Source organism: Triturus cristatus, chromosome 10 (genome assembly GCF_964204655.1).
Source record: "Triturus cristatus chromosome 10, aTriCri1.1, whole genome shotgun sequence".
Taxonomy (NCBI): Eukaryota; Metazoa; Chordata; class Amphibia; order Caudata; family Salamandridae; genus Triturus; species Triturus cristatus.
Window position 1 is genome coordinate 835856663 of NC_140593.1, and position 26037 is coordinate 835882699.

General features: G+C 46.8%; 1 protein-coding gene across 2 annotated transcripts in view; it reads right to left on the minus strand.

Annotated features, from left to right (window-relative positions):
• The window catches only part of GLIS2 (GLIS family zinc finger 2), a 219541-nt gene that overhangs the window by 68837 nt on the left and 124667 nt on the right, over positions 1-26037 (minus strand). The window contains exon 1 of one of the 2 annotated variants that reach the window (XM_085628455.1): positions 22421-22439. The exons of the other annotated variant lie outside the window; for it this stretch is intronic. The gene's annotated coding sequence lies outside the window, so the exon portion shown is untranslated. Of the gene's footprint in view, positions 1-22420; positions 22440-26037 lie in introns of those variants that run through there. 2 annotated transcript variants of the gene reach the window in all.

Below are 26037 nucleotides of genomic sequence, written 5' to 3' on the forward strand. Positions count from 1 at the left end.
TGAAGAGGATTAGAGAACCCCTTGCAGGTGGGTGCAGTCAGTGACTGCACCCGTTTGCAAGGGGATGTCTGAGGGGGTCCCTGGGACCCCTTTCCCTCTGACATGTGGGCTGCCATCAGGGGGCGCACTGAGAGTGTGTCCCCTTTGAGGTGGCGCATTGACAGTGCGCCTCCTGAGGGCTTCTTTGCCTCTGTGCCAGAGTCTGAAATACGGTGCACAGGCGAAGAGATTCCCTCATTTGCATAGGGCATTCCTCAACGCAAATGAGGGAACGCCCCCTGCGGATAGTGCTGGCTTTTAATGCACCAGCGCTATCGGTATTACAAGAGGGGCACAAGTGCCTGCTGGCTCTTCTGTAATACCAAAGTGCCCCGGGGGCGCGCACAGCGGGTGCTAACACCTCTTGCACCCCCGGGGCACTTTCTGTAGTATGGCCCCGGTTGTCATCAAACCTAAACAATAGGTCTTGGGCATCTCATAATGGGAATTCCACATTCCATAATCAATTTGGCAGTGATATTTTCCTGAGATGAAAGCTGTATATGGAAATGGGTATGGGCAAGTCAAACCATGCATGGTTGGTAATAATGGCATTTTGCGAAAAAGTCTAGAAGGATGTTTTACAAAGGGTGATACAAGCAAGGATGCCCCCCAAATCAAACCCTCTTCCTCTATTAATTAAAAAAATTCTAAAATTGGCTCGTTAGTGGTATTAAAGTCAGCCGTTACAACTACAGGTTTTCTCAGACTAAAGTCGTTAACGCTGAATTAGACAACAAATCATGTAAGATGGCCAGTGTCTGTGACTCTCCCTTGTGTCTGTTCTGAGACCTCTATCCTATGTATTCAAAATAATAAAACTATGGCAAAACGGAAAAGAAAACAGAATTTTCAGTATCTCAATGCACTTTGGGGCATATTATCAAGGACGGCGTTAAAATTATCGCCGGTTTAGCGACAGAAAACTGCCACTAAAGCTGCGATAACGGGCTTGATAATATGCCGTGGAGAATTCCAATAGAAGCCCATGTTGTGGTGTCAACATGGGCTTCTATTGGAATTCTCCAGGGCATATTATCAAGCCCATTATCGCCGTCCTTGATAATATGCCCCATTGATGGAACATTATTTGCATTACAGTTTAGCTTATCCCAATGCTGTGCAGCATCACCAAAACAATCAAATGAAATAGACGCAAAGACATGGCTGATGGTCGTGGAGATGATGTATGCATGTGCCAGAGGGATAACACATTCGCCATTTGCTTTTAATTTTTTATTTACCGATCCAGGATGGCAGCACCACTTTAAGCAGTAATTAAACATTTTTTTTGTGTGATAACGCAATAAAAAAAATCATGGACTGTGCGGTGAGGGTAATGAGGGAGCAACTAGGGGTAGGGTCTAGGGAGAAGAACGCACAAGGAAGAGAACAGAAAGAAGACCACAGGGCCTGGGGGCAAGGAGGTGAGAAGAACACGGAGCAGATGAGAGAAGCACCTGACAGAGCAAAAGTCACAAGAGAGCGGCAGTAATAAGGGAAGCAGGGAAGTAACCCTCAGAATGAGAACAACACAGAATGATATGGGGTATGGGGTAAGAGGTAAACAAGAACAAGCATTAGCATAGCCAATAGGTCTCGCCTTTGGGACCTTATAAGTGTTTAGCCATGCAAAAGTTGATGTTGTTGCAGGAAGGATATTGTGCTGGATAACTAAATACTTATAAGGCCCCAAAAGCGAGACCTATTGGCTATGCCAATGCTTGTTTGGTTTGAATTTAATATTCTTATATTTGATACATTACCATAACCTGTGGTCTGCAGGCCCTTGTGGGTCCATGTCACCTACTCAGCGGGGTACGCGATTGTTCTACTAATCCTAATTTTGAGATTAATAAGGTAAGGTGTGTGTGTGTGTGTTTATAAGTTAAAATAAAATTGGAAAATGTTAAAGCTTTCTATAAATGTGAAGGAATTTGAAATGTGAAGCTAAAAATTAAGTTGTCATTCTTAGCTGCATTCGTTGGGGCAGACAATGGGTGGTTTCAATTGAAGTGCCATCAGTGAGCATGCATTAGGAGCAAAAAAGACAGTGGTGTGCTAGTGGTTGGCAAATTCTTTTTTTTTTTTAAACAATTAAAACACAACTTTCGAAAACCTTCAACCTTCCCATTACAATTTCGATGTTTCTATATTTGATTGTGAAGTAAATACACACATTTTTTAAATATTGTATTTGTTTGATCAATGATTGTTTCTGTATTTTTGTGTATTGTTTTCTGGTCCAAATTGTCAGTCTGTTAGAGGGACCCCAGCTTCCAATAAGGACACCTTGAGGAGGGGGGAGGCCTGCATTCTAGTAATGATTCGGTTTGAGTCCATAGATGTCAAAAGGTTAAGAACCCCCGCATTAGCACATTATACCCCCATATGCTTGCTTTGCCCACACTTTTTTTGTATTGCTTAAGCCTGCCCTTCCTTTCACTAGCCATGTCCCTTTAGTTACTTTTGGAATTGATAGCACTTATTGGTTGATCTGGATGTATCAAGTTATTTGTGTTCGTTGACCACTGTGGTAGCTATTTTTTTTAAAAATGCATTCTCGCTTTCTAACCATACACACGTTCATTGCTACACTAAAAATTGTGTTTTAGATCACCACTGATAGGTGCATAATAGACAAACAAATGCCCCACTTCCAAACCTGGTCTTTTAGGCCCAGTAAAAAGCCTGCAGCACAGGATCTGTGGGTCCCAGGTCCTTGTGCAAGCAGCACTTTAAAGGTATGGTAATTTGCAGATTTATCGAGTCGCATCGGGAACAATCCCAATGTAGTCCAGTGTGCAACTGGGGCTATATGAGTTATGTTATGTTATGGAGATTTCTAAAGCGCGCGATTACCCGGAGGTGTCCTGGTGCTAGTTACTTCTCGTGCAGCGGAGCTAGGAAAAGGGAGTGATTTGTCAAAAAGCCAGGTCTTCAGCCCCCTCCTAGAAATAGATTGCCGAAGTGCCAAATGCAAATCTGCCTGTCTTCCGGCTCAAGCCTTAGGAGAGTAACCAAAAGGGGCAGTCTGCAGAACCCATGTAGTGTAAACGAATAGAATCTTAGAAGAGTAGAATCACTGGGTAACTCATTTATAGCTTTGGTGCTACAAGTGCTCTTTCGGCACCAGCACTTTCATAGTAGAAGTGTGCCTTTTCCAAAACGCGCAGTACCCGAGAGCCACTTTAAAAGCTGGAGGCTCCGCTGTGGGATCGTGGCCCCCGTGCCCTAGTGGTGGATTGGAGCGTAGGTTTGGCCTGCTTCTGCAACTGTTCAAAGCCTTCTTCAGGCCTTGCATATTGGGATTAATGGCAGATCTTATAGGGGGTACACCTGTTAAAGGCAGGAGCTCTGGATCCCATATAAACTACACAAATGAATAATGGAAGAGAATTAAGCAATGCACAGCTACGAATGTTCAACGTAGTTTATAAGGTGAATACCATACTAGAAGTGGTATTACGCGAGACATGTACAGTGGTAAACAGGATGGTGTGCCTGCTGTCGCTTGAATGGATTCTATAAAGAATAGATTTTCAATCCAAATGAACTACTAATGTAATGCAGGTCAAAACCCTAATTTGGTAGGGAAGTAGTCTACTTAGAGTAGTGGTTGTTAGAAGTGCTCGAATATTTAGAATTGCTACCCATGCAGTGAAAATGTCATTTGAAGTCCTGTGGCGGATGCATAGGAGCGCTAGGGGGCTCTTGTACACTGCAGACTTCCAATGCAGTGCACTTAGCAACCAACGCCTGTAATTGCATCTTTGCAATGTAAGCATCTGTGCACGGGAGAACGTCTTTAGTCTTAGCTGTAGTACATGAATGTCAAAGAGCTGAGCAATGATCTTTCTTTAAGAGAAAAAGTCAACTGGGGGCATAAATAAAGTACACTGTGCACATGTGAAAGAATTGCTGGTTGAGAAACTGCAAAACGAGTAGACAAGTATTGGCAAAGCCAATTGTGTTGTATCTCGTGCAGCGCTGCCATGGATGCATTCTTCATTCCAGGTAAGAAAGTGATTTCTGCATCTTGGCAGTGGAAGAGTAGGACCTTTCCTTCCTGCGGGGGGTGCCATTGCCTAATAAATACACTTAAATGCACCGCTTCGTGTGCCTCATACTTTACAAATAGGCTTCGCCTATGCAAAATCTATTGGCTTTGTCAAAGGTTTTTTTTTTTTTTTGCAACGCAGCAACATGGCTTAAAGAAAAAAAAGCACAATGACTCGGTCAATACTGTTCACGTCATAGCGCTTTAAAAAAAATGTTGTTACTTAAAAATGCCTAATTGCACAAGCGCACATAGAACCCTCCTTGCTTAGAGAAGTGCATGAGTCGGAGGGTGGGTAGGAGTGGTGGGGGTGTACAAGGGGAGAAGAAAGGGATGGGGCGGGTATGGTGCAAGAGAGAAGAAACCTTCATGGGGTGAGTAATGGGAAGCAGGAAACGAAGGGAAAAGCAGAGGGGGATGGAGGAAATCTGTGGACAGGGGCATTTAGGATGTAGGTAATCAGTATAATACGTAACAGAACGTACCCTTTACAATCACGTTTGTTAAAAAAAATAGAAAATTGCTCAATAATAAACGCTGTGATTGAAAACGATAACCTGCACAACTAAATGCGTAACATTGTTTGCATTGCCCCCAGACACAATAACCAGTCCCATCTCTGCTAGGCCTCTAACACAACTGCAGGAAAATGCAGCTGGCGATTAATCGGAGGCCGGTGAGATGAGAGGACGCGATAAGAAACACTGCCAAAGCCAAGACCTGATCTCCTGCTAAGTGGGCTAGGGAGCGGGATGGATGACACATACAAAGAATATGTCCCACTTTGCATATTAGCATATCACATACTGTGCTTCAATATGGCAGCGTGGAGACCGCGACAGCAATGGGCTTAGACTATGTCCAACCCAGAACTAACCTGTGGCAATCATTGAATTTCTTCCAGCTGCTTACAGACTTTAAAGGCATTAATCTAAACGCTTCGTGCCGGACTGCCTTTGATCTTAAAAGCTACATTGTGCAATAGTGACAGCATTTCACGTTACTTAAAACGAAAACCAAAATGACGTATCTATTCATTAGGTAGTGCACGCTTTGGTTGAAAGCAGAGAAGGTCGAAAATGTGTCTAAGTAAATAATGGTCCAATACACGGAGTCCATGTTTTGTTTTGTATTTATAGTGATACAAAAGCGGCGTTCTCAAACACAGAAAAAGCTTTTAGAACTTACCAAGGCGATCCGGTTCCTAGCTACTATTTACTCACCGACGCCAGATGGTCTCCAGGTTTAATTAGTGCTTACGAGCTTTGGGGCCTGGTGCAAGCAATGACGTGGGGGAGGTTGCTCTGGCTGCAAGGAACTACGTAGAAGGGGTGCATTGGAGAGGAAGACCGTCCGAAACCACATCCAATTTTATGGTGTGCTCAAACCTTAATAAATATAATAAAAAACAAGGCTGCACGCCATTTCCATTACACAACAAGCGGTCTTCAACATGGACACGGACAGGGCGGAGCGAGTGGGCGCCCGGCTGCAAAAGTGAAAGCAGCTGCAGCGTTCACATGCTTTGTGTGTGCTCGTGAGCGATGCACTAAGCGCATGAGGAGAGAGGCGGTCTAGACACGGACAGGGCGGCTGCAAAAGGGAAAGCAGCTGCAATGTCCACACGCTTAATGACCCGTGAAAGACAGATGGCAGCTGCGCGCGTGCACGCTTGTGTGAACGCAAGCGCTAGGCCAGCCAAAGCGTGGGGTAGCACTTTGAAAACCCACCTACTAAATGTCGGGCAGAGCAGCGCATGCGCTGGCTCAGTGAGACCTAAAACAATTGGGTGTGGGGTCTGCATTTGGGGGTAGCACACAGAGGAGAGAATGTGAGAAGGTGGCCTGGCATATGCTGGCCACTAGTTATAGTGGGCACCTTGCACCAGTCCAAACAACCCTTATTGATGATATGTTTAAAGACAACCTTTATTGAAAGCTATCCTAGTGGTAGCTATGGAGAGCAGACTTCAGGCTAAGTCTTGATGGAGTGTAAAGCAGCTTGGTTTACCAGATTATAACCTCTTGAATTCCCAAATGAAAGGAGAACCACACAAGGTATATATATATATATATATATATATAGAATAAATGTATTTCTAAACACTCTCTACTAACCTCTTTATGAAGTTAGAGAGCAAGGCACACAATAATACAGTTCTAAAACGACAATAAATAGCACAATATACAATGGGCCCTAGGGGCGGACCAAACCATATATTAAGAAAGTGGTATAAGAACCATGACTTGACTAGACAAAAGTGCCTAGAGCACGTAGAATCACTGGGACCCCAAGGAACCCCCCAAGGTAGTGACACAGGAGACCCACGGGGGACGCGTGCAGTGTGAGAACACAGGCTTGAGCCCCGTACTATTCTATGGGAAAGTCGCGGTTGGAATTTTAGAAGTTAAGGACACTTAGGAGAGGACTTTAAGCAAACCCCTTTAGCCTTAGGGGGTTCTAGGGCCAGCACCCACGGGAGCACCGGAGTACTCGAGTTACCTCACCCAGGGAAGCTGGGTGCATAGGTGTCAAATGGTGTTAGGAATCGTCGTTGATTTCAATGGCGATCTGCTGCAAAGTGCTGCTGCTGGGAAGAAGAGAAGTGTCCGGTGTGATCCAAGGCTGGATCGAAGATCAGAAGAACCTTGGGTGGTTCCTTGGGGTCCCAGCGATTCTACGTGCTCTAGGCACGGTCTCTAGTCAAGTCATGGTTCTTATACCACCTTCTTAATATATGGATCCTAAGAACCTGACAGCAGAGGGGACAGAGTCTGGGTCACTTGCCAGTGACCAGGGGCACGATAGACGAATGCCCACCGATGTTGGGTGTTTCAGGTGCGAAGAGGTGAAGCTTGACTCTGCAGCCAGGAGGCGTCGATGACGACCAGGAGCTGGATTCGAGCTGTCCCATGAAGGATGTCCAGTGCTGCGGTGTCGGTGCCCAGATTGGACCCAACAAGCCTTGGCAATAGCAACCCACACAGGAAGAGAAAAGATGCTTCGGTGTGGACCAGCAAGGTCCTGGGGACTCCCCAAGCGACGGCGAGTCAGGTCACATCTGGAGAAACCAGGTAAGCCCAATCAGAAGTAAAGTTGCCTTCACAGAGACCCACCAGTCAACGGACTAGGGATCGCAAAGTTACCTCGAGAGAAAACACAAAGGGCCAGCTCACGGAACACTCATGGAGTGTAAGCGGGCAATCTTCGGTGCATATGCTGCTCGGGGTCAGGGCTACAAGTAACCCAAAGCTCAGCTGCAGGAGTCGCTGGAAAGCTGATGCTTCTGCAAATGGTCGCGGTTTCCAGGGGTTCGGGTTGCACGGTCCTCCATGAGGGATACAGGCCTCAGAATTGCTAAGTGCACACATCTACCTCAGAGACCACGAAAACCCACCTCCTGTGTTGCAAAATTCTACATAGTCCGGCGGGAGATTCGGAGATGCAAACCGGACAGATGCGTCTTTGGTGCCTGCCAAGCAGGGGAGTAACTCCTTTACTCCAAGGGAGATTCTTCAGTCATCTAGTTCAGTGTAGATTGTCGAAGTTCCAGGATTCGGTATCAGAATTTCGCCCAGGTGTAATCTAAAATCCTGTAGCCAGGGGTTCCTCCTTTATACCCAAGGAAGGGGTTGGACATACTCTTGGGACCCACCTATAGGAGGGTTTGGAAAGAGGGGTGGCTACACCCATTTCCTTTGTCCAGTTTTGTGCCAGAGCAGGGGCTGGTAGCCCCTGCAACCGGTTTGAACTGGACTATGCACAGGGACACCAAATGTGCCCTCAGTGCTGAACTTCAAAGCACTCTTAGAGTGCACCCATCCAGCCCTAATACACTAAAGCATGTCTAGGAGGTGGTGACACCTCCCTGTGACAGGAAACCTATTGTCCAGGCCACCCCTGCCGGAGTTTTATCCAGCAGCAGGAGGGCAGACTTGTGTCTGTGGCTGGCAGTATCCATTTTGTGATGCGAGGGATCTGTTAGCTGGTACAGGGTATACTGGTGCTGTCATGTCTCTCCCTCTAGAAGGGTGGGATCCTACTCCCACACCAGTTACTGGTGTGAGGGTATGATTCCAAGGTGTTTGACACCAACCACGACATGTTTCCGTGCAGCCATCCCAAAGTTAGCATTTACCGTTTGGTTATAAAGCACTTAAGAGTATTTGGTTTGACTGCATCACAAACAACCCCGGAATAAAGGTTCTGAAGGTTGCAGAGGGGCTCTGCTCATACAGGGGCACCCTCTCACATAAAACCCAGCACCCTGCCTTCAGGATTAGTAAGGCCTGCCATAGGGGTGGCTGATAGGTTTATATGTGCAGTGATATGGAGAGATATAGAGAACCTATATCTCAGTAAGGGGTGCATGCACAACCTTATCCAGGCTGCAGTAGCAGTCCTGTGGTGTCATTTTGGAAGGCTTCCCAGGGGTGGCATAATACATGCTGCAGCCCCTGATAGGCCTCTGAGGTACCTATGCCCTAGGTACATAGTATACCATATACTAGGGGCTTATAAGGCACTCCAGAATCCAATTAGAGATGTACCTAATGTACAGGGAAACCATTTTAGAGTGGAAGCAGCTAGGCTGGGGTCCTGATTAGCAGGGCCACACCCAGACTAAGGTCGAAAACCAGCAAAACACCAGGAAAAAAGTGGGGGCAACCATGAAGTCAGATTCCACCTTCCTACAGAGAAGATGAGAGCTGGAACACACATGCACTCTCTTGAAGTGCCAAACCAAAATCAAAATAAAAAAGTTTCCTGAAAGTGAGCAGTGGAGGGAACGAAACCAGATAAATGGTAAAGGGTCTATGCTCAATGGAAAGGACAACCACAAGATGGACAAGGAAAGCATTGGATGAGAAGCAAGCAATAAGAGTGGCTGTGGGAAATCTCCCTTCTCTGCATGATCACCCTGGTCTGTGTTGAGCCCTATTTTTTTTTGCTGGCTTTAGAACTGTCTGCATTTTACCCCTGCTAACCGGCAGTAAAGTGCATTTTCTCCCCATTCAAATATGGTTGAATTGGCCTATTCCTGATTGGTATATTTAACTAGTCTATAAGTCCCTAATACCGTGGTTCCCAAACTGTGTGCCGTGGCACCCCGGTGCGCCGTTATGAGTTGCCAGGGGCGCCGCGGCACGATGTGGGAAATTGCAGGCGCAGCACTAGAAATGTAGAAATGCCACCTGCATAATCGTGGGAAATGGTTTGGCCCAAGAGCGCACTGCCGCCATACGTGCGTACGTACGCACGCGTCGTACGTGCTTTCAGAGGCGTAGTCTCCGCATTACTGGCATACATACGCCATACGCAGCTCTGACCATTGTTTGAGGAGTGTTATTGCTGCCGTGCCTCGTGGGACCCTCTTCGCAAGGAAATAGGTAAGTGAGAAAGTGAAGTCTGTTTTAAGTAACACTAGGGCTGCTGGAGTGTTGGTACTGGGTTGGGAGGGATTCCTGTGTGGTCCGTACAACAGTACGGGAGTTGAATGTTGGGAGCGCCGGCATAAAAGCAAGAAGGCCAAGATCGAAGCTCAGGCCATTTACTGAGCAGTTTTAAGCTCCTCGACCTCAGCGATGATCCATTCATACGACCGCTTTAGTCTGTGACGGTGTACTTGCTGGGTTGCAATCCGCCGCTTTAAATTAATAATATTGGGAGCACGGTATTCACTTTTGAATGTTCCAGATGCATAGCGTTTTTATTTAATGAGTCTGAAATAATTATTAGTGCTGCTTTAAATTCAGCTACTGTGCTTTCGTTTTAAAATATTTGCCCCCACTGCACAGCTCGTGATGGCGCTAAACAAGAGGAGGCAACTTTCATAGCTACAATGCTCGGACACAATTGTACACAATTTTGAAGAATTTTGGCGAAAGTCATTCAGGGTCAGCCCACAACCATTTGCGAGAGTTTGATGGGGTATATTAAATTAATTTCGGCGTGCGTGTTTGGCTGTTGGGTGCATTTTTCCTCAAGTATGCAATGATAACACCGAGTGGCTCCGTCTTAACTCCAGATTAACCGAGAGTTCTACTGGGTTTGGTCAAGAATAGATTAGAAAAATGACGATGGCTCTGTCTGTAAACGCACATTTGAAGATGTTTTTTTGAACAAAATACACTTTTTTTTTTAATTTAATTGTAAATGCATATTCCATATATTTAATCTGGAATATGCATTTACAATGAAATTTTAAAAAAGTGTATTTTGTTTTAAAAATATCTTCAAATGTGCGTTTACAGACAGGGCCATCGTCATTTTTCTAATCTATTCTAGACCAAACCCAGTAGAACTCTCGGATGGTCCCTGAAAAGGGAATACATTCAAATATTTCTGAATTATGGTCACTGGCTTCAATACAGCTGCCCACGCCTGATTTCACGCCGCATTTACATTCTCGATGAGAAAACATATCAGCACATAAAAGAAAAGTTTGTTTTTCCCCTTTTACGAAAAAGCTAGTACCGATTACAAATACATCTGCGCGCCCTTCAGCCACAAAATAAATCGGGGCTTCGGTATGCAAGGGGAGTGGGTGGTCAGAGCGCTGTGCCCTATATGGTTTGTTACAAAACTAGTGCAAAACAGGAAAAGTGATGCAATTCACTCACAAATAGGATTAAATACCTTCATTGCATCCCAATTAATTTAAGGAAGACAACAGGAAGTACTCCCGAGGTCGGGCTTACATCCCCCCCACCCCCCCCCCCCCCCCACACGCCCACTGGTAAAAAAAAATGGTGGGAAGCTACGGCCAACTGCCAATTAGGTCAAGGGAGCCACGGGTCAAAAACAGTTTGGGAACCACTGCCCTAATATATGGAATACAGAGTGTACCCAGGGCTTTCCATTACAGTGCCAAGTCAGAAGTGACTTCAGGTCTACTCTGTATAGTCTAACTGCTGCTTTTTGGTAAGTAACAACCTCCCCTTTTAAATATTAGTAAGTCACACCTTCGTAAACCGTTTAAGCTCCAAGGTAGGATGTATAGTATTCAAAAGTGGGACATGTTGAAATTTGATATTAACATGTCCCCACTGTGACAAGGCTCTAAAAGTTATTTTCAGTGTGGCAGTTTTAGCTGGCCAATGTAGAAAACCAGAGTACCAACTTAAATACTAATATTATATCTCATGAATAGGAAAAGTTAGAACAATAATTTAACCTTAATTTTAATAGCTATTAAAAATCCAGTCCAACTGTGAAGTTTGATTTTTAATAAATATTAAGGAAAATTAACATTTAGAATGCTACCCTTTAGCTGTCTAAACCAGTGGTTAATTTGTGAAAGAATAAGTGCAGGGTCTTTCATCGGGGGCAGCTCGCACCAGCCCATTGCTCCTATTAGCGCTGCCTATAACAGCACTAACTAGTAACCATAAAAACCTACAAGTGGGAAGAGGATGAGGCGTAATGGCAAGAAATGCCGATTTTGGAGATGGAGAACCAGGTTCGAGGCTCAGCATAGGCTTAACATCCTGTGATTCGGGGCAAATTGCGTAATCTCCCTGTGCCTACAAAAGATGAATGTATTTATTCCGTAACTGGTACTCATAAAAAGCAGGCCAATACCTTTAGGTCGAGTTCGCCCTATAATCGCCGATGTTGGCAAGTAAGTGCCGGTGCAGAGCACCGGAAACCACTGGCTCAAATTAAGTACTGGCTTTAGCTGTCCGAAGGCAAATTAGCATAAGCCTAAAGCTTGAAGAAGTGTGAAAAAGGTGTGAAATGCCTCCCAGGAGCCAACAATAGGCTGTCCTGAATGGGCAGAGATGACTCCTCAGAACTCCACAGAATGTGCAGATTATGGCTGTAGGCATCATTTCGGACACTACAGAGTTGTACCCCGTATGACAGGTCTGTTGAGCCACTTGTAACACATGTGGCATACTTGAAAGGTAGAGAAAGAGATGCTAAGACAATTCTTGTGGAGCCTCTGTCTGATTGCTGAAGAGTTCTGCTTTTGTCCTACCAGATGTCTGTTTCTGGGTTTGTTGTGGGTACATTAGCTGCCTCAAACTGGATTTAGGTGCGAGAGGAAACTCGGATTACCATAGGACACTAACCCCTCCCACACACACACACACACACACACTCAACCCTCAGAGCCCAATTTGAGTGTGGCCAAAGACTTTTACTAACTTGAAAATGCCCTGACACGTGACAATTGGGCCTGTTTGCAGTAAGGCAAACAGGAACTACTGAAAAAATGGATAAGGATTGCCCAGGTACTTTTAACCCATTGGTTGGGGTGTGCCCAGGAGTCACTCCAACCTACTAGTTGGTACCAGGCATACATGTGGCTCCTCCAAGCACACACTTTGGAACACTTTCTGGATCTTTGGAAGATCAGAAAAGGAGTGGACATGCTGTGACCTGAAAGGAGCTTTGAATTATTGGGCCTGCTGCCTCTTGTACCCAGGACAAAGAAGTGGACTCCAAGGGTCAGTTGGCTGACCTCCATTGTCGCTACAGGGAGACCAAAAGCTGCAAAGTGCCTTTTAGTGGAAGCACCCACCTGACCAGTGACAAATGGACCTGTACTGGACACTGCTGCTGGCCTTTATTGAACACCCTATGATTTTCAAAGTGCCTCCCCTGAGATCCTGGGGTGCCTTTGAAGTGTACTTCTGTTGCGGATTGGAAGATAAAAACTAAGTCAGAAGTTAAAATCTTTGATCAGGATGAGCCTGGTTGGTGTATCCGACCCACGCAACATCACGGTCAGCCTCAAATTGTGGCAAGGTCCCAGTTAATGCGACCATTTACTATCATTGGTGCTTTGTGTTTTTTTGGTGCTTTCTACCTACAACCTTTAAAATTCATATCTCTGGTTCCCTTCGTTGAATGTTTGTAATTTTTGTGTCATTTTGTTTCTTACATGTTATACTATTTGTTTAGTTCAGTTTGGGATTTTCATTGTTTTACATTTTGACTTTATTACTGTTTTGGTTCCTTCTAAATACTTTACAGATTGCCATAAATTAAGCCTGTCTCTTCTGTGCTACAGCTACCGGGAGGCTGAGCTCAGGTTAATTTAGTGACTTTGAGGGTTCACACTGACAAGGGTTGTGATTATTCATTCAGGTCGGGTAGTCTCCCACCGCAAATAATAATCACATTTCTTATACATCGATTCTAGGCTGAGATTCCGACTGGTTTCAGTAATTCTAGCCACCCAGAATCTTCAGAGAATTCCTCAGAACTCCGAATCTGGCCCCAAGAGACACAGTGTCCTGTCATTTTCAAGGCATCAAAATGTAAAAATTGTTTCATAAAAGTACTCTTGATCCCAATAATCCTACTCTAGAGGGACGTTGATATGGCTGAACCTGACAAAGGTTATGATTATTCCCTGAGGTGGCCAGCCACCCATGCCAAATAATCTAATTTCTTACAGTGACAATAAGTCAACCAATGGTAAGCAATCAGCTGGCTGTAAGTCCCCATTAAATTGTTGGTAAGCTCAAAGATTGTCTATTGCAACCAGACAGCTTGCATTGTCTGGTAGACAACCTAAAAAACAGCACCACAACTTCCAGAAGCAGTTGTTTGTGAAAGTAATATCGGAGTCCTGGGCTGGAAACTAATTGCCCTAGTGACGTTCAGAAACCCTTTCTTCTTAATATCAGGGAATGTGCTCAATGTGTGATTCTGAAGGAATTTTACTTTTTCTTTTCCCTTGAAAGTAAAGTCTGAGGTACAGACATGATCTGAGACTGTGTTGTGTAAGACCACAACACCAGCATTTCAAACATACTCTTTATTATTTAATATAACATATCTGTTATCTATAAACTTATATTGCTGGATCACTCAGCTGCCTGCAACAGTTGACTACTCAACCCTCATATGCTCCCTGGAGTCTCAAATGGGATTCTTTGGCAATGTTCTTTACTGGTTCTCCTCCTACATTTCTAACCCACACCAGAGTATTCACATGGGCACCTCAAAGCCCCAAAGGATTTCCATCCCCCACAGGGCTCCCTACTGTCTCCTGACATTTTCAACCTCTACATGGAGCTGCTTGGTTCCCAATTCACAAATATTCACTTTTTGCATTTGTCGCTCTAAGAGAGAAGGGAATGGTCTTGCGCTCGTTATGCCACTGGATTCAAGTTAACCTGGCTTATGAGGGGCGATATCCCGAAACCAGTCCCAGGATTCTTGTTTCTGGTCCAGGGAGGACCTGGCCTGGCAGTTCGGGCTGGACTGTTCCCATGGGGAGCAGAGTCAAGACTGATTTGCATATAGCTGGGTCTGAACTGTGGTGGCATGTTGAGCAAAAGAAAGATGGATTTAACCCAGATATGTGACTGGGGGTGAATGTTTGATTTGTTTAGCACTCCATTCATGATCTGTTCTTTTTGCAAGATTAAAAAATAGTAGCATCAAGATTGACCAACATGCTGAAGATACACAAATCTATTTGGAAGTTTCCTCTGCTTCAAAAATGCAATGCCGTAAACATTGCCGGCACAGCATTCGGAACTGGATGTCCAGTGCCTATTTGAAGCTCAACCCAACCATGACAGAATTCCTCTCAATTGCCAAAAACCACAAACATGAACCAGTACAAATGCGGCTCAATTACATGAACCTTACTAGCTTTAAACCCCAACTTTCACCTATTGCCAAGTAACTTGGATTCACCAGACACCAACCTCATCCTCAAGGAACAGACTGACAAAAAAAATCACGACTGGTACCAGCTTTGTCTTCTAAAGAAATTGAAAATGTTCTTTCCAGAAAAGAACTTCAGATCTGCTGTTCAAGCCCTCGTACTCTTGCATAAAGATTATGGTAACGCACATTTTCACTGCTTTCTAGACTCCAGACTGGTACCCTCTAAGGGGATCCAAAATGCTGCAGCACATCTCTTCCAAGTCCTGATGAAATATGAAACATCACCCCCCCATTCTGATGGAACTCCATCGCCTACCCTTGCCCGTCAACACCATCTTCAAAACCAGCTGAATTATTTAGTAAGACAGAATGAGCAGCACCCTAGTTAATCTTGCAGACAAGCTCACCATCTCTGGTGATTCTCTGAACACCTACAGCCAGGGCACCATCCGTCTGCAGGCTAAAAAGTGTAAAAAAGGCAAATCAAGACAGCAGGCATTTTCCAAGTATCAGCCCAGGACCTGGAACACCATCCCTGGAGCCATCTGGACCGCCCCAAAGCTGCTCCATTTAAGGAAAGAGTTTATGACTCATTCCTTAAAGAACACTACATCATAATCAAGTTGAGGCTTGTTTGAGGAGTCCAAGCGGCCTGGCGCTGCAGCCAGCTTTATCCTGGGATTTCCGAGGGTGGCACCAACTTGGAATAGAGAGCAAACAATCGGGAACCGACAGGAGCTAGTCCGCACTTCGGTGAGGGGCAGCGGACTATGGCCCAGACAGCGCAGCGAGCCCCGAAACGGCCAGGGCCAGGTCAGACGGTAGCGCCATTTTCAGAGATCCGGGGAGGAAGGCCTGAAGCGCTTGCACGCGGCTCTGGATCTGCCGGAGAGTCGGAAGAAGAAGAGAATCAAGCATCTGCTCAGAGGTCGGCACACAGGTTTGCTACCAGTGAATCCGTATGTTTGCTGGGGAAGGCTCCACCGGAGGAGCCTGGGGCGCCTGTCGAGAGCCCTGAAGGGGGGCTTGTCGTTGCTGCCGGTTGCCCGAGGTGTGGACTGCTGCCTTTGGCCTTGGGGCAGGGAGCGGACGGACTAGTCTGCATCCGCAGGGAGCTGGCGGGGGCATACGTAAGCACCGGGAGGCACAAGGGCGAGCTTCAAACTCTGCAGGAGGGCCTGGAAGAGCGGCAAATAAGAGGATGTAAGCGGAGGTCCCCTGCTGTGAGATATAGTCGCCGGGACCCTGCGCCAGCTTGGGGCGGGAGGCATTGGTGGACACACAGGACACCAGCAGGACGTGGGGTGGATCCATTCCCACCCCGCCTGACCCAAAAATGGCGGCGATGGGACCCAAAGTTGCAGCCCTTTAAAAGGATAACTTGTGACATAGGTCTGACACCAGCAAAAGAACCAGTGGGGCGTGTGGAGATCATATTGTGAAGAAGAGACGGTGAAAGCAGCCCAGACCACTAAATAACAGGATCAATAACCGTTTTGCCTGATCCCAAGATGGCTGCCATTGAGCTCATTCTTCATACTTCCTTGATGAAATGGCCATCCACGAGAACACTGGGGCTACGAATGGAGGCAACCCAAGGAGCTACAACATGGCGTGGCCCCCCGAGACCACTGAAGGGCATGCCCTAGGCTGATGAAGCGAAACCCCGAAGTCAAATATCTGCCGCGAAATGACTACGCTACGTGCCTTCACCTGCGATGACCTCTTCCGATTCAATAAGATCAACTCGGACCCTTTCACAGTGACTGACAGTGCCTGACCTCAAGATGGCATCTGGAGTTCATTCGGACCATGGTTTCTCACCCCCCCCAACCCCCCCATGCTTCTCTAACATTCTCTGAGTACACCTGATCACTATCCTGACAGTGGAGTCCAAACATTATGTCCAACGCCCAGTGGAGCTGCTTGGTTCAGCTATTGAGGAGATCGGCCCTGGTTCATCCCCTCGGCCGTCACCTACCCAGCCGGACATCGGGCACAGTTTCTCCCCTTATCCCTGTTTTCTCCCTTCCCTCCCCCTCCCATAACGCATTTTCTGTAACTCTGCCCTTTTTCTTTGTTTCTTATGTTTTGATTGCTCTTAAACAAATGTAACATGTTAACCTGTAACTCTGATCCTCATGTAAAGCGCTCCGATACCTCAGAGTCCAGCCAGCACTATATAAAACTCAAATAAATAAATAAAAAATAATGCATTCACCATCCATAACCCAGCTACCTCAACTATCACTTGTTGACTTTATATTTTTTATATTAACTGGTCAGCGCTCTACTGTCTTTGGCTAGGTTTGGTTTATAGAAATACAATACACCTAAATGCATACATCTATTTATCCCCCAATGGGCCATTTCCTGCACATTAAGTTCATTCAGAATTCCTCCTTCAGAGGTGAGACCTGGGTTACTGTACCTACATATTATAATACTCATCAAGCTATAAAGTGGACTTTTATACAAAACGTATGCTTGTTAAATATGGTTTTACAGATAACCAAATATCAACACATCAAACCTACAGGCTGGCAGACGATGGCAGGTCAAGGGCACTGCTCCCTCAAGGATCACTCCCCGTAGGTGAACCACAGCCCTCTGCCTCTCCTAAGGGTACCTCTTCCCGGAATCCTTGGTGGAATCGACCCCAACTGCATCAAAACAGGTGCAGTATCTTTAACCTCTAGAGGGTACAGAGAACAATGTACTGACCCCATGAAATCATTAAATAGGGTAGGTAATGTTTAGATCCTGAAGAAATGCCGATTGACCTTTCTGGCAAATAGGGCATGAAACACGTCGACCCCATTACACTTTCTCTTTGCACACAATAGCTAAGGTACATACCTACCCTGAGGTAGAATCTCTGTTTTTACTGCGTCAAGGTATCCCAACAGGATTAATAAAAAAAAATGGACTCCCTTAGACCCTTTTATGCCACTCACACCACCACCCTATAAAAATCCCTGTACACGCACACATCTTACAGCGTTAACAGATCAAAAGATCTCCGACAATGGGCCCACAGGCCCGTCAAGCATTGTAGCGCCGCCTTGACAAGGAACGCCCTATGATAAAGCATGACACCATTCCAGGTGTGTGAGGGCATCACGGTCTGATCACTCGGATCCCCCTAATCCATCAGGTCGGACACGGCTGATTCTACTATAATACAGGGTCCAATTAGCCCCCAGAGTAACCACCTTTTCTGTTCTGATATTCATTTTCCTGAGGAACATGGGTACACGACCGCTTTAAATAAACTATTCCTCGTCCCTCCCTTTTGATAATATATTTACAGATAACCATCCATAAATTAAATCCTAGTGACTAAATCAGGCAATGACACGAGTATCAGTGTGTGTTCTTAAAAATTCCATATACTAAAAGTCTAGGGCCTCCTTTAATAAACCCTCCTGCGGACTGGAACAGACTTGTAAGTGAGAAACACAGACCATGAGTAGCTTTTCAGAGTGTGAGCCTTTGCCAACAAGTGACAAGTCATATTTGAGGCTTAAATTTCTTAAAGCAAGTGCATGACTAGTGAAAGGTGTTTTGAATTCTGCTTTGTATTAAGCGGGGCTCTCAGAAATGTCTTTAAGAATTGCTGGTAGAGAGCGAGACTCCGGAGGTGTGAGACTGCCTCAGTGGGTGACACTGGGGCACAGTATGTGAACACTCTTACTCTGAGAGTGGAAATGGCCTGCACAATCGTGAGAAGGCGAATTGTGGCTTCTCTACAGAAACTTTAAAAGCCAGGGAAAGCTTAGTCTTCTACATGCCAAAACCACAAACTCTGAATTCCTTTTTGATTAGTTCTACACTCTCCATCAATGAGCTGGTCATTATTCACTTGGAGACCTGTCAGACAGGGGTATGCAGATCTAAAAGGGCGCCAAGCTGATGCAAGTGAGGAAGGGATAGCTCTTAAAGAGCGCCAAGCTGATGCAAGTGAGGAAGGGATAGCTCTTAAAGGGCGCCAAGCTGATGCAAGTGAGGAAGGGATAGCTCTTAAAGGGCGCCAAGCAGATGCAAGTGAGGAAGGGGATAGCTCTTAAAGGGCGCCAAGCTGATGCAAGTGAGGAAGGGATAGCTCTTAAAGAGCGCCAAGCTGATGCAAGTGAGGAAGGGATAGCTCTTAAAGGGCGCCAAGCAGATGCAAGTGAGGAAGGGATAGCTCTTAAAGGGCGCCAAGCAGATGCAAGTGAGGAAGGGGATAGCTCTTAAAGGGCGCCAAGCTGATGCAAGTGAGGAAGGGATAGCTCTTAAAGGGCGCCAAGCTGATGCGAGTGAGGAAGGGATAGCCCATGAAAGAGCTTAGAAAATTAGAAGATATTGGCACCTAAACCAAGAAGAACTGTGCGTTGTTTTGGAGTTCTTTACCATGAAGGTTACAAGTCAGCAAAGAAGTAGTCTGGCCTTCAGTAGCAGAGAAAAACAGAAAAAAGTGATGGATGAAATGCTAGAAACAATGTAGCAACAGTAATTACCTAGGCCATATCCTAGCCTGTGATTATGTTTTTGCCCAGTGTACTGCAGAAGACAAGGACCAAGTGTACCAGATCAGCCTTTATCGGGCCCCAATAGGAAGAGTGCACCTTTCTCAATGGGAAAAAGGCGTTTTGGTCTTGTTGGGACTCATTGGTGAGGTGCAGCTTGTGTCCTATGGCACACGGAACTAAGGCACCCATGCTTGGGTGCACCTTTTGCAGTATTTTGGTGCCAGATAAAAACAAATAAAGCAAATAGGGGAATGATTCAATTAATCTCAACCAACAGTAGTGTTCACTCTGTAGTAACCGTATGCAAATCAACCTTCATCATGCTCCAATAAGAACAGCCCAATCCAAACTATATGGCCATGCCCCATCCGGCCAGGAACACAAGCAACCCATACAGGTTTCAGCCATCTTGAACCTTAAGTATCCTGTGGCATATAGTAGAAGGGACATGCGCACTTACAGTGCCACCCACCACTCCTCCCCCCTGCTGCTGATGGGACATGGCCCCGCCCCAGACTTGCGGATTGGAAGTCAAAAATAAAATGCCAATAAAATAGTTTTGTCATTTTATTTTTCTTCTGTGCGCTGCTCTTCTGCCATAGTGGAGCAGCCACCCCTGTGAACATGTGGTTATGGTACAAACACAGACCTCAAGCCTCAACATACTCATCGCGTTTAGTGTGAATACATAATAGAATACAGAGAGGAGTTGGCCTAACGGCTAGGGCGGCTGACCTCGAACGCGGGGAACTGGGTTCGAGTCTCGGCAATGACGCAGACCATCCTGTGATTCTGGGCAAATCACTTAATCTCCCATTGCCTAACAAAAAAAAAAAAAAGAATGTGTCCTCATGTAATGCAACTGGTGCTATGTAAAGCGCTCTGATACTCGATTCGGGTCAAGTTTACACTATATAAAACTCTGTAAAAAAAACAAGTAATGGTTGGAATGCTTGAAACAGTGGCAGCCACAATTCATTTGCAGCCAACTGAAAGTCTATCAATGTTTGACTGCTTAGCACACTTTCAACTCATTTACCACTCAAATCTGGACACTTTGAAACATCTTCAGAGGCTTGGTTAATATTTCAAAGACCTTTGGACTACGTTCTTCCTGTGCTAGTCATCCATCGTATGTTTCCTGTAGTGTGCAAGTGGTGTTTGCTTAGAAATACACATAGCTTGGATTAGACACACCAAGGCCTGGTCTATAGCTTGTGGTTCAGCTTGCCACCGCAATACTAGCAGATGTCTTTTATAGGTAGCACTGCTTCCTTTGTTTCTTGGGCTATGGGGCTGAGGTAAATGACTACTGAACTAAAACCCGGTTTTGAACTGAAGAGGTATAGAAACCAGGGAGTGTTACAAGCCTACCAGGGCACATGAGAGCAGATGCTTTTTGTAAGTGGGTGAACATGTGGGGCCCCCAGGGTATGCATGAGGCTTCAGGTCAGAACATCCATACCTGTAGCCATATAGGGAGCCTTGCCATCTCAATCAGTCACACTCAGAAGATATGAGTGGGTCTCTTCCTAAGTGAGCGAAACTTGACAAGATGAAGAAAGAATCCCTCAGAGGGTACAGTACCCACACTGAGGTGGGATAAGCGGGTTGCAAAAAGGGAAGGGCAGTCAATTGGTGGGATTGCCTCTCAGCCAAAGACACCAGAGGCTGTGAGTGAGGATCACTGAGAGATGTTTTAAGGCATGGGCAATGTGGGAAGTTTGAAGTGGCCCCCACCATCCGAGGGGCCTCTACGAGTGTGATTTTTCACTCACTTTAAGTTACTGTTGTCAATTTTTGTATTAGAACCGCTCTACATTTACATTTGACTGTCTTTCTCTATAGATTAGATAGATTAGATAGAATAGATAGATAGATAGATAGATAGATAGATAGATAGATAGATAGATAGATAGATAGATAGATAGATAGATAGATAGATAGATAGATAGATAGATAGATAGATAGATAGATAGATAATTTGATTAGCAGAAAATGGGCAATACAATTCAAAGTTGTTGGAACAGGGGACCCCAAGGTATGTCTGGCCTGGGGCCCCACACAAATTCTTAAGATGACACTGCGATCACCGGCTCTGGGTAGCATTCAGAAGTTGTGAGTGAGCATCCTTGGCAGTGACCAGGAGTAAGCAAGAGTACAATGGGTATAAATCTCATGTTTCCTTGCACAGAGCAACATTAGACAGGTGAGTGACAACCAGTCCCAGGGAGCGAAGACTGGAAGGCAGGAGTGCCTTACAAGCCCGGCCTAGAGCAACAAACAGGAGATTAGAATCCTCAGACTGGGTGGTACTATGAACATAGGGGAATGGATGACAGTGAATGAATAGTAGCCATGACACTCAGAAAACAAGAATGCCTCACGGAGTGACACTTGGTAGATGTGGGTGAGCAGTACCCACAGCCGAGTGACAGGCTGGTGATCCCTTCAGTGACAATGAGCAGGCCAATCTGATTCCACAAGAGAGTGACACTGTATAGCTGCAGGACTTACTCAATGAGTGATACTTCCAAATGAGAATTCTTCACAGTGAGGGACACTCAGACTGTGAGAGTGAACGACTTGCCGTAAGCGACACTAAGTTGGCGCGAGTGAGAAGCACCGACAGCGGCGAAAACCCTAATTAGGCGCTGCAGTGAATTCTTCTAGCGAGTGACAACCCACACGTGAGTGGGAATCAGTTCCCGTGAGTAACACTCAGAAGAACTTTTAAATATTGATGTGTTGTCGCTTAAACAATGGCAGAAAATATCCAGCTTCAGGACGTAAGACGACAAACAACAGAAACGGTAAATGATTAAATAAACCTAAAATACGAAATTCTAGAGCTGCGTCACATACGGTGGATACAACACAGGGTACCATTAGAAGTGGATACCAGCGAGTGCCCGCTAAGGTGACAGAGAATCTCCCAAGAAAGGCGCTACTGGTCTTTTGTGTGTTAAACGCCCTTCTAAGAGAAAAACACTGAATGCTCTAGACTGAGTGACGACCACCGGAACGACAGCGTGAGCGCGAATCTCACGCGATGACTGACACCGGGGTGAGCGATAATCTCTTAGAGTGACGGGGTATGGCATCTTCTCTCCCACACTCTCCGATGCCCCGGGTTGTTGTACCCCGTCCTCTGTGACAACCCCCGTACTTGTTTAGTCAGCCGGCGCCTCAAGCGAGTCAGGCTGCCAACCTGGACGCTGTTTCCTTCGCCGAAGCGCTGACCCACCCGTGCCCTCCCAGCTGCAGCCCACAGGGCCCGCCCAGCTCCCTCCCACAGCCGCCCCCGTCTGCAGCTGCATCCAAAGCCCCCTTGGCAGCAATGGCGTCCTTTTCCGGCTGCGGCAGGGGGCAGCAGGAAGCGATCCCTTCCGCACGCAGAGGGCGAGATGGCGCCCACATCCTCCTCTCAGCCCGCCATCACTCCACAGAGTGCCCTCCCTCGGCCCTTCCCCGCCGCGCCTCCTCTCCACCCTCGTTCGACTCCCCAATCCTTCCTTCCCTGCTGAATTCCACACACCTCCCAGGCGCGCCTCTTTAGCAGGGCAGTGCCAATGTCTGCATCCATTTTCCAAGTGTTTCATCGACATGTTGTTGAAATAAATCAGCTGTAGCCCGTCCCCCATAAATGTCAACAGAGCTCTCAAGTTCTACACAACTCCATGCGCGAGTTACTCACCCGGTCCGTGTTTTTTTAATGTATTCTGGGATTTGTAGTCCTGTTTACGACCCTAAGAGACCCTAGTCAGAGCAGATTTTTCATAATGTACTTTTCTGCTTTGTGGTCCGGGAATAAACGGGTTTTCGTCCAGAAACAAACTTTCCAGGGGCACAGCTATCAATAATTTAGGAGGCGTAGTTGCACCAGGACCCAGGAGCCCACTGTACCCTAATTATAGCGGATTGCACCGTCAAACCAGTGGATGGAGGGACATTTTTCGTTAAGGCTCACAGCACCCTTACAACGCCGCTGACCGCCCCCCCCCCCCCCTTGCACCTTGTCGGATGCTGGGAGGAGTGTGCAGGGCCACCTGGCCGGCGCAGGCATGGGACTGCTGTGGGGGGCAGAGGGAGGTTAGGAGCCGCGGGATATCAGAGACGCCTTTGTGTCACATGTAAAAGTGAAACAATAAATAAAGGGGAGGAAGGGCCGGGCCACCTGTTCCTGGCAGCGAGCGGTGTATAAAGCCGGCCTGTTCCCCCAGGCCTCGGCTGCGCCACCTCCACATGGCCGCCGTCCAGGGAGGGCCAGACGCTCAGGAATGCGGGAATGCCTCCAAGCGCTGCGTGGGGGGTGAGGAGTGAAGGGCACAGGAAGGAAGGCGGGGAGGGAGGCTGTAGGTTAGAGTAACAGAAAAAGAACGATGTGGGGTGAGGTCCTCCGGTTCCTTTCATTCCCTGTTCCCAGGGCCCTTCGGTAATTTCTAGGACCCTCGATCACGCACCCTCTTTCATCCCCCATGCATAGTACACTTGTTCGCGTTTATTCACCCCCTCATAGAAGATCCCAGGTGACGCACTCCTTCCGAGGGCTGTCCAGTTTCGAACCCTCCTTCATGCCCTCCTAGCCTATTCATGCTGTCCTGCCCATATTTTGCCTTTTGTGACCCCTCAATTCGAAAGCTTCCAGAAGCCCCCCCCCCCCCCCCCTTGAGGCACGGCCCTCTGTTTTTCTCAAATGCACATTCCAGAGGCCCAGTGCGAGATTTTCATACACCCAGTGGCGTAACATAGGCCCCCCGCAGTGCGGGGGGGGGGCAAACCCCCCCCCCCTCAGCATAGTACCCTTGCCCGAGAGCACCTGTTTGTTTCTGGAGGGGGGGCATGCACCTTGCAGCCCCCCTCAAGTTTCCTTACGCCACTGCATCCACCCTAAGGGCCCCAGGCTCTGCTTATCCGTCCTTTCACAGAGTCCTTTTCACCCACACGAGTCACAAGGTACACCTGATTCTACACATCTGCCTATTTTTAACCTTATCAATCCCTTCCTCATTCAGTCAACCCGGGATGCCAGGGTCATTCTGCCACCCTATACGTGGTTTCAACATTTTCTGATGCACCCAGCATGTGTAATGCCTATAACGTAACACAAGCTTCTCCTCTACGTGATTTTGGAGGGGACTTTCTCACTAGCGGAGTACTTGAGACTGAAATAGTGATGGGGTTCACCCACAGTAGTCCTCCTTTCAACAAGGATGTACCATCCACAGGTCAAACAGATGACACAACAAATGGTAGCTTATGAGATAGTTGTGAGCTACAGCCTATGTCACATGTCATGTTGGGGAGAATGCCAACTGGCTGTCCCGGAAACATCTATTGAGTGTCATGATGACTGGAACCCCTCTCTTCCGAGAGAGATTGTGTGAGTGAGCACAATGAGGAATATCATGAAAAGTTAGGTTGCCATGATAAACAATAGTGGTACATCACAGATCCACGAACTATGGCTTTATTGCGCCATGACCCTGGGTACAGGGCTTTGGGAAGAATACATGATCTTCATTTCCAAGACATTTAAATTAAGTTTGATCACGATCTGAGTTGAATCCATCAACGTTCTTTAGCTCTCTTTGCCACCCCAGTTTAGTCACAGCTATATGCAAATCAGTCTTCACCCAGTGCCTCATGGGAACAGTCCAGACCAAACTGCCAAGCCATGTCTTCCCTGGACCGGAAACAAGCATCCTGGGACCGGTTTCGGGCTAACAGCCCTCATCAGCCAGGCTAGCTTGAATCCAGTGGCAAAGTGAGCAAGGGACCCACGTCTGGGCATACCCTGCCAACTTAGGGCGAACAAAGCAAACACAAGGAGGTGATGGATGGAGCGCTTAAACTTTTCAGACACTCACCCCCCAGTCACAGATCTGGGTTAAAAAGATGGACGGAAAGTGAATGGCACTTTATGCCCATATCCTGAATACAAAAAGATGCAAAAAGAACAATTGATGGACAGAATGCAGAACAATGTCATACATTCACCCCAGTACAGAGATCTGGGCCTAAATCCATCATTCCTTTCTCACTGTGCCTGTTGTGGATCACAGGAGGGGGGCTCGAGGAACACTGTCTCGGCGCACAGGGACACATATTCGTCCGTGAACGCCATGCCGAAAACTACATTTCCCAGGTGCCTCGGGGCGCTGACGTAACGACGTCCAGTATTGAAAACACTTCTGGGGCAGCAGAACGCTGCCGCTTACTCCATTCCCTGAGGAGCCGTGCTGAGGTCCAGAGGCGGGTAAGGGTGCCTTGTGCACCGCGTTTCAAGTCCTGCCTTATTTCAGTGCATTGCTCAATCCTCGTGTGTGGTTGTCGGAGGGATCCGCTATTGGCATTGTGAGAGCTCCGTTGCTGGGACCAAGTGCCGGTTCTGGGCGGGGCAGCAGCCTACAGTGGGTCTCAGGCCTCGGTAATACCTCTATCAAACTTACACTCTTGACTTTGGGGGATTACCTGGATTGCGTGCTTACTTCATCATCTCTTAGTGGTGAAAGTAAGACAAACAGTGGTGCTATTCCATTTCCCTGTTGGCGAGCCGCCTTCGGCTCTTGCAGGGGAAAACTTACGCATTTTTTCCCTGTTGGCGAACCGCTCTGGTTCATGCAGGGAAAACGTTTATGGTTTTCTTTTACCGCCTTTACACTGCCCGGCTTTATAGGCGGCCCTGATTCCTTATTGTTTACCAGCATTGGATGGTGATTGTAAGGAAAAAACCTATTCACCCCTGGAAAGAGAGGAGAGCTATCCTTGGTGTGTTAAGGGATA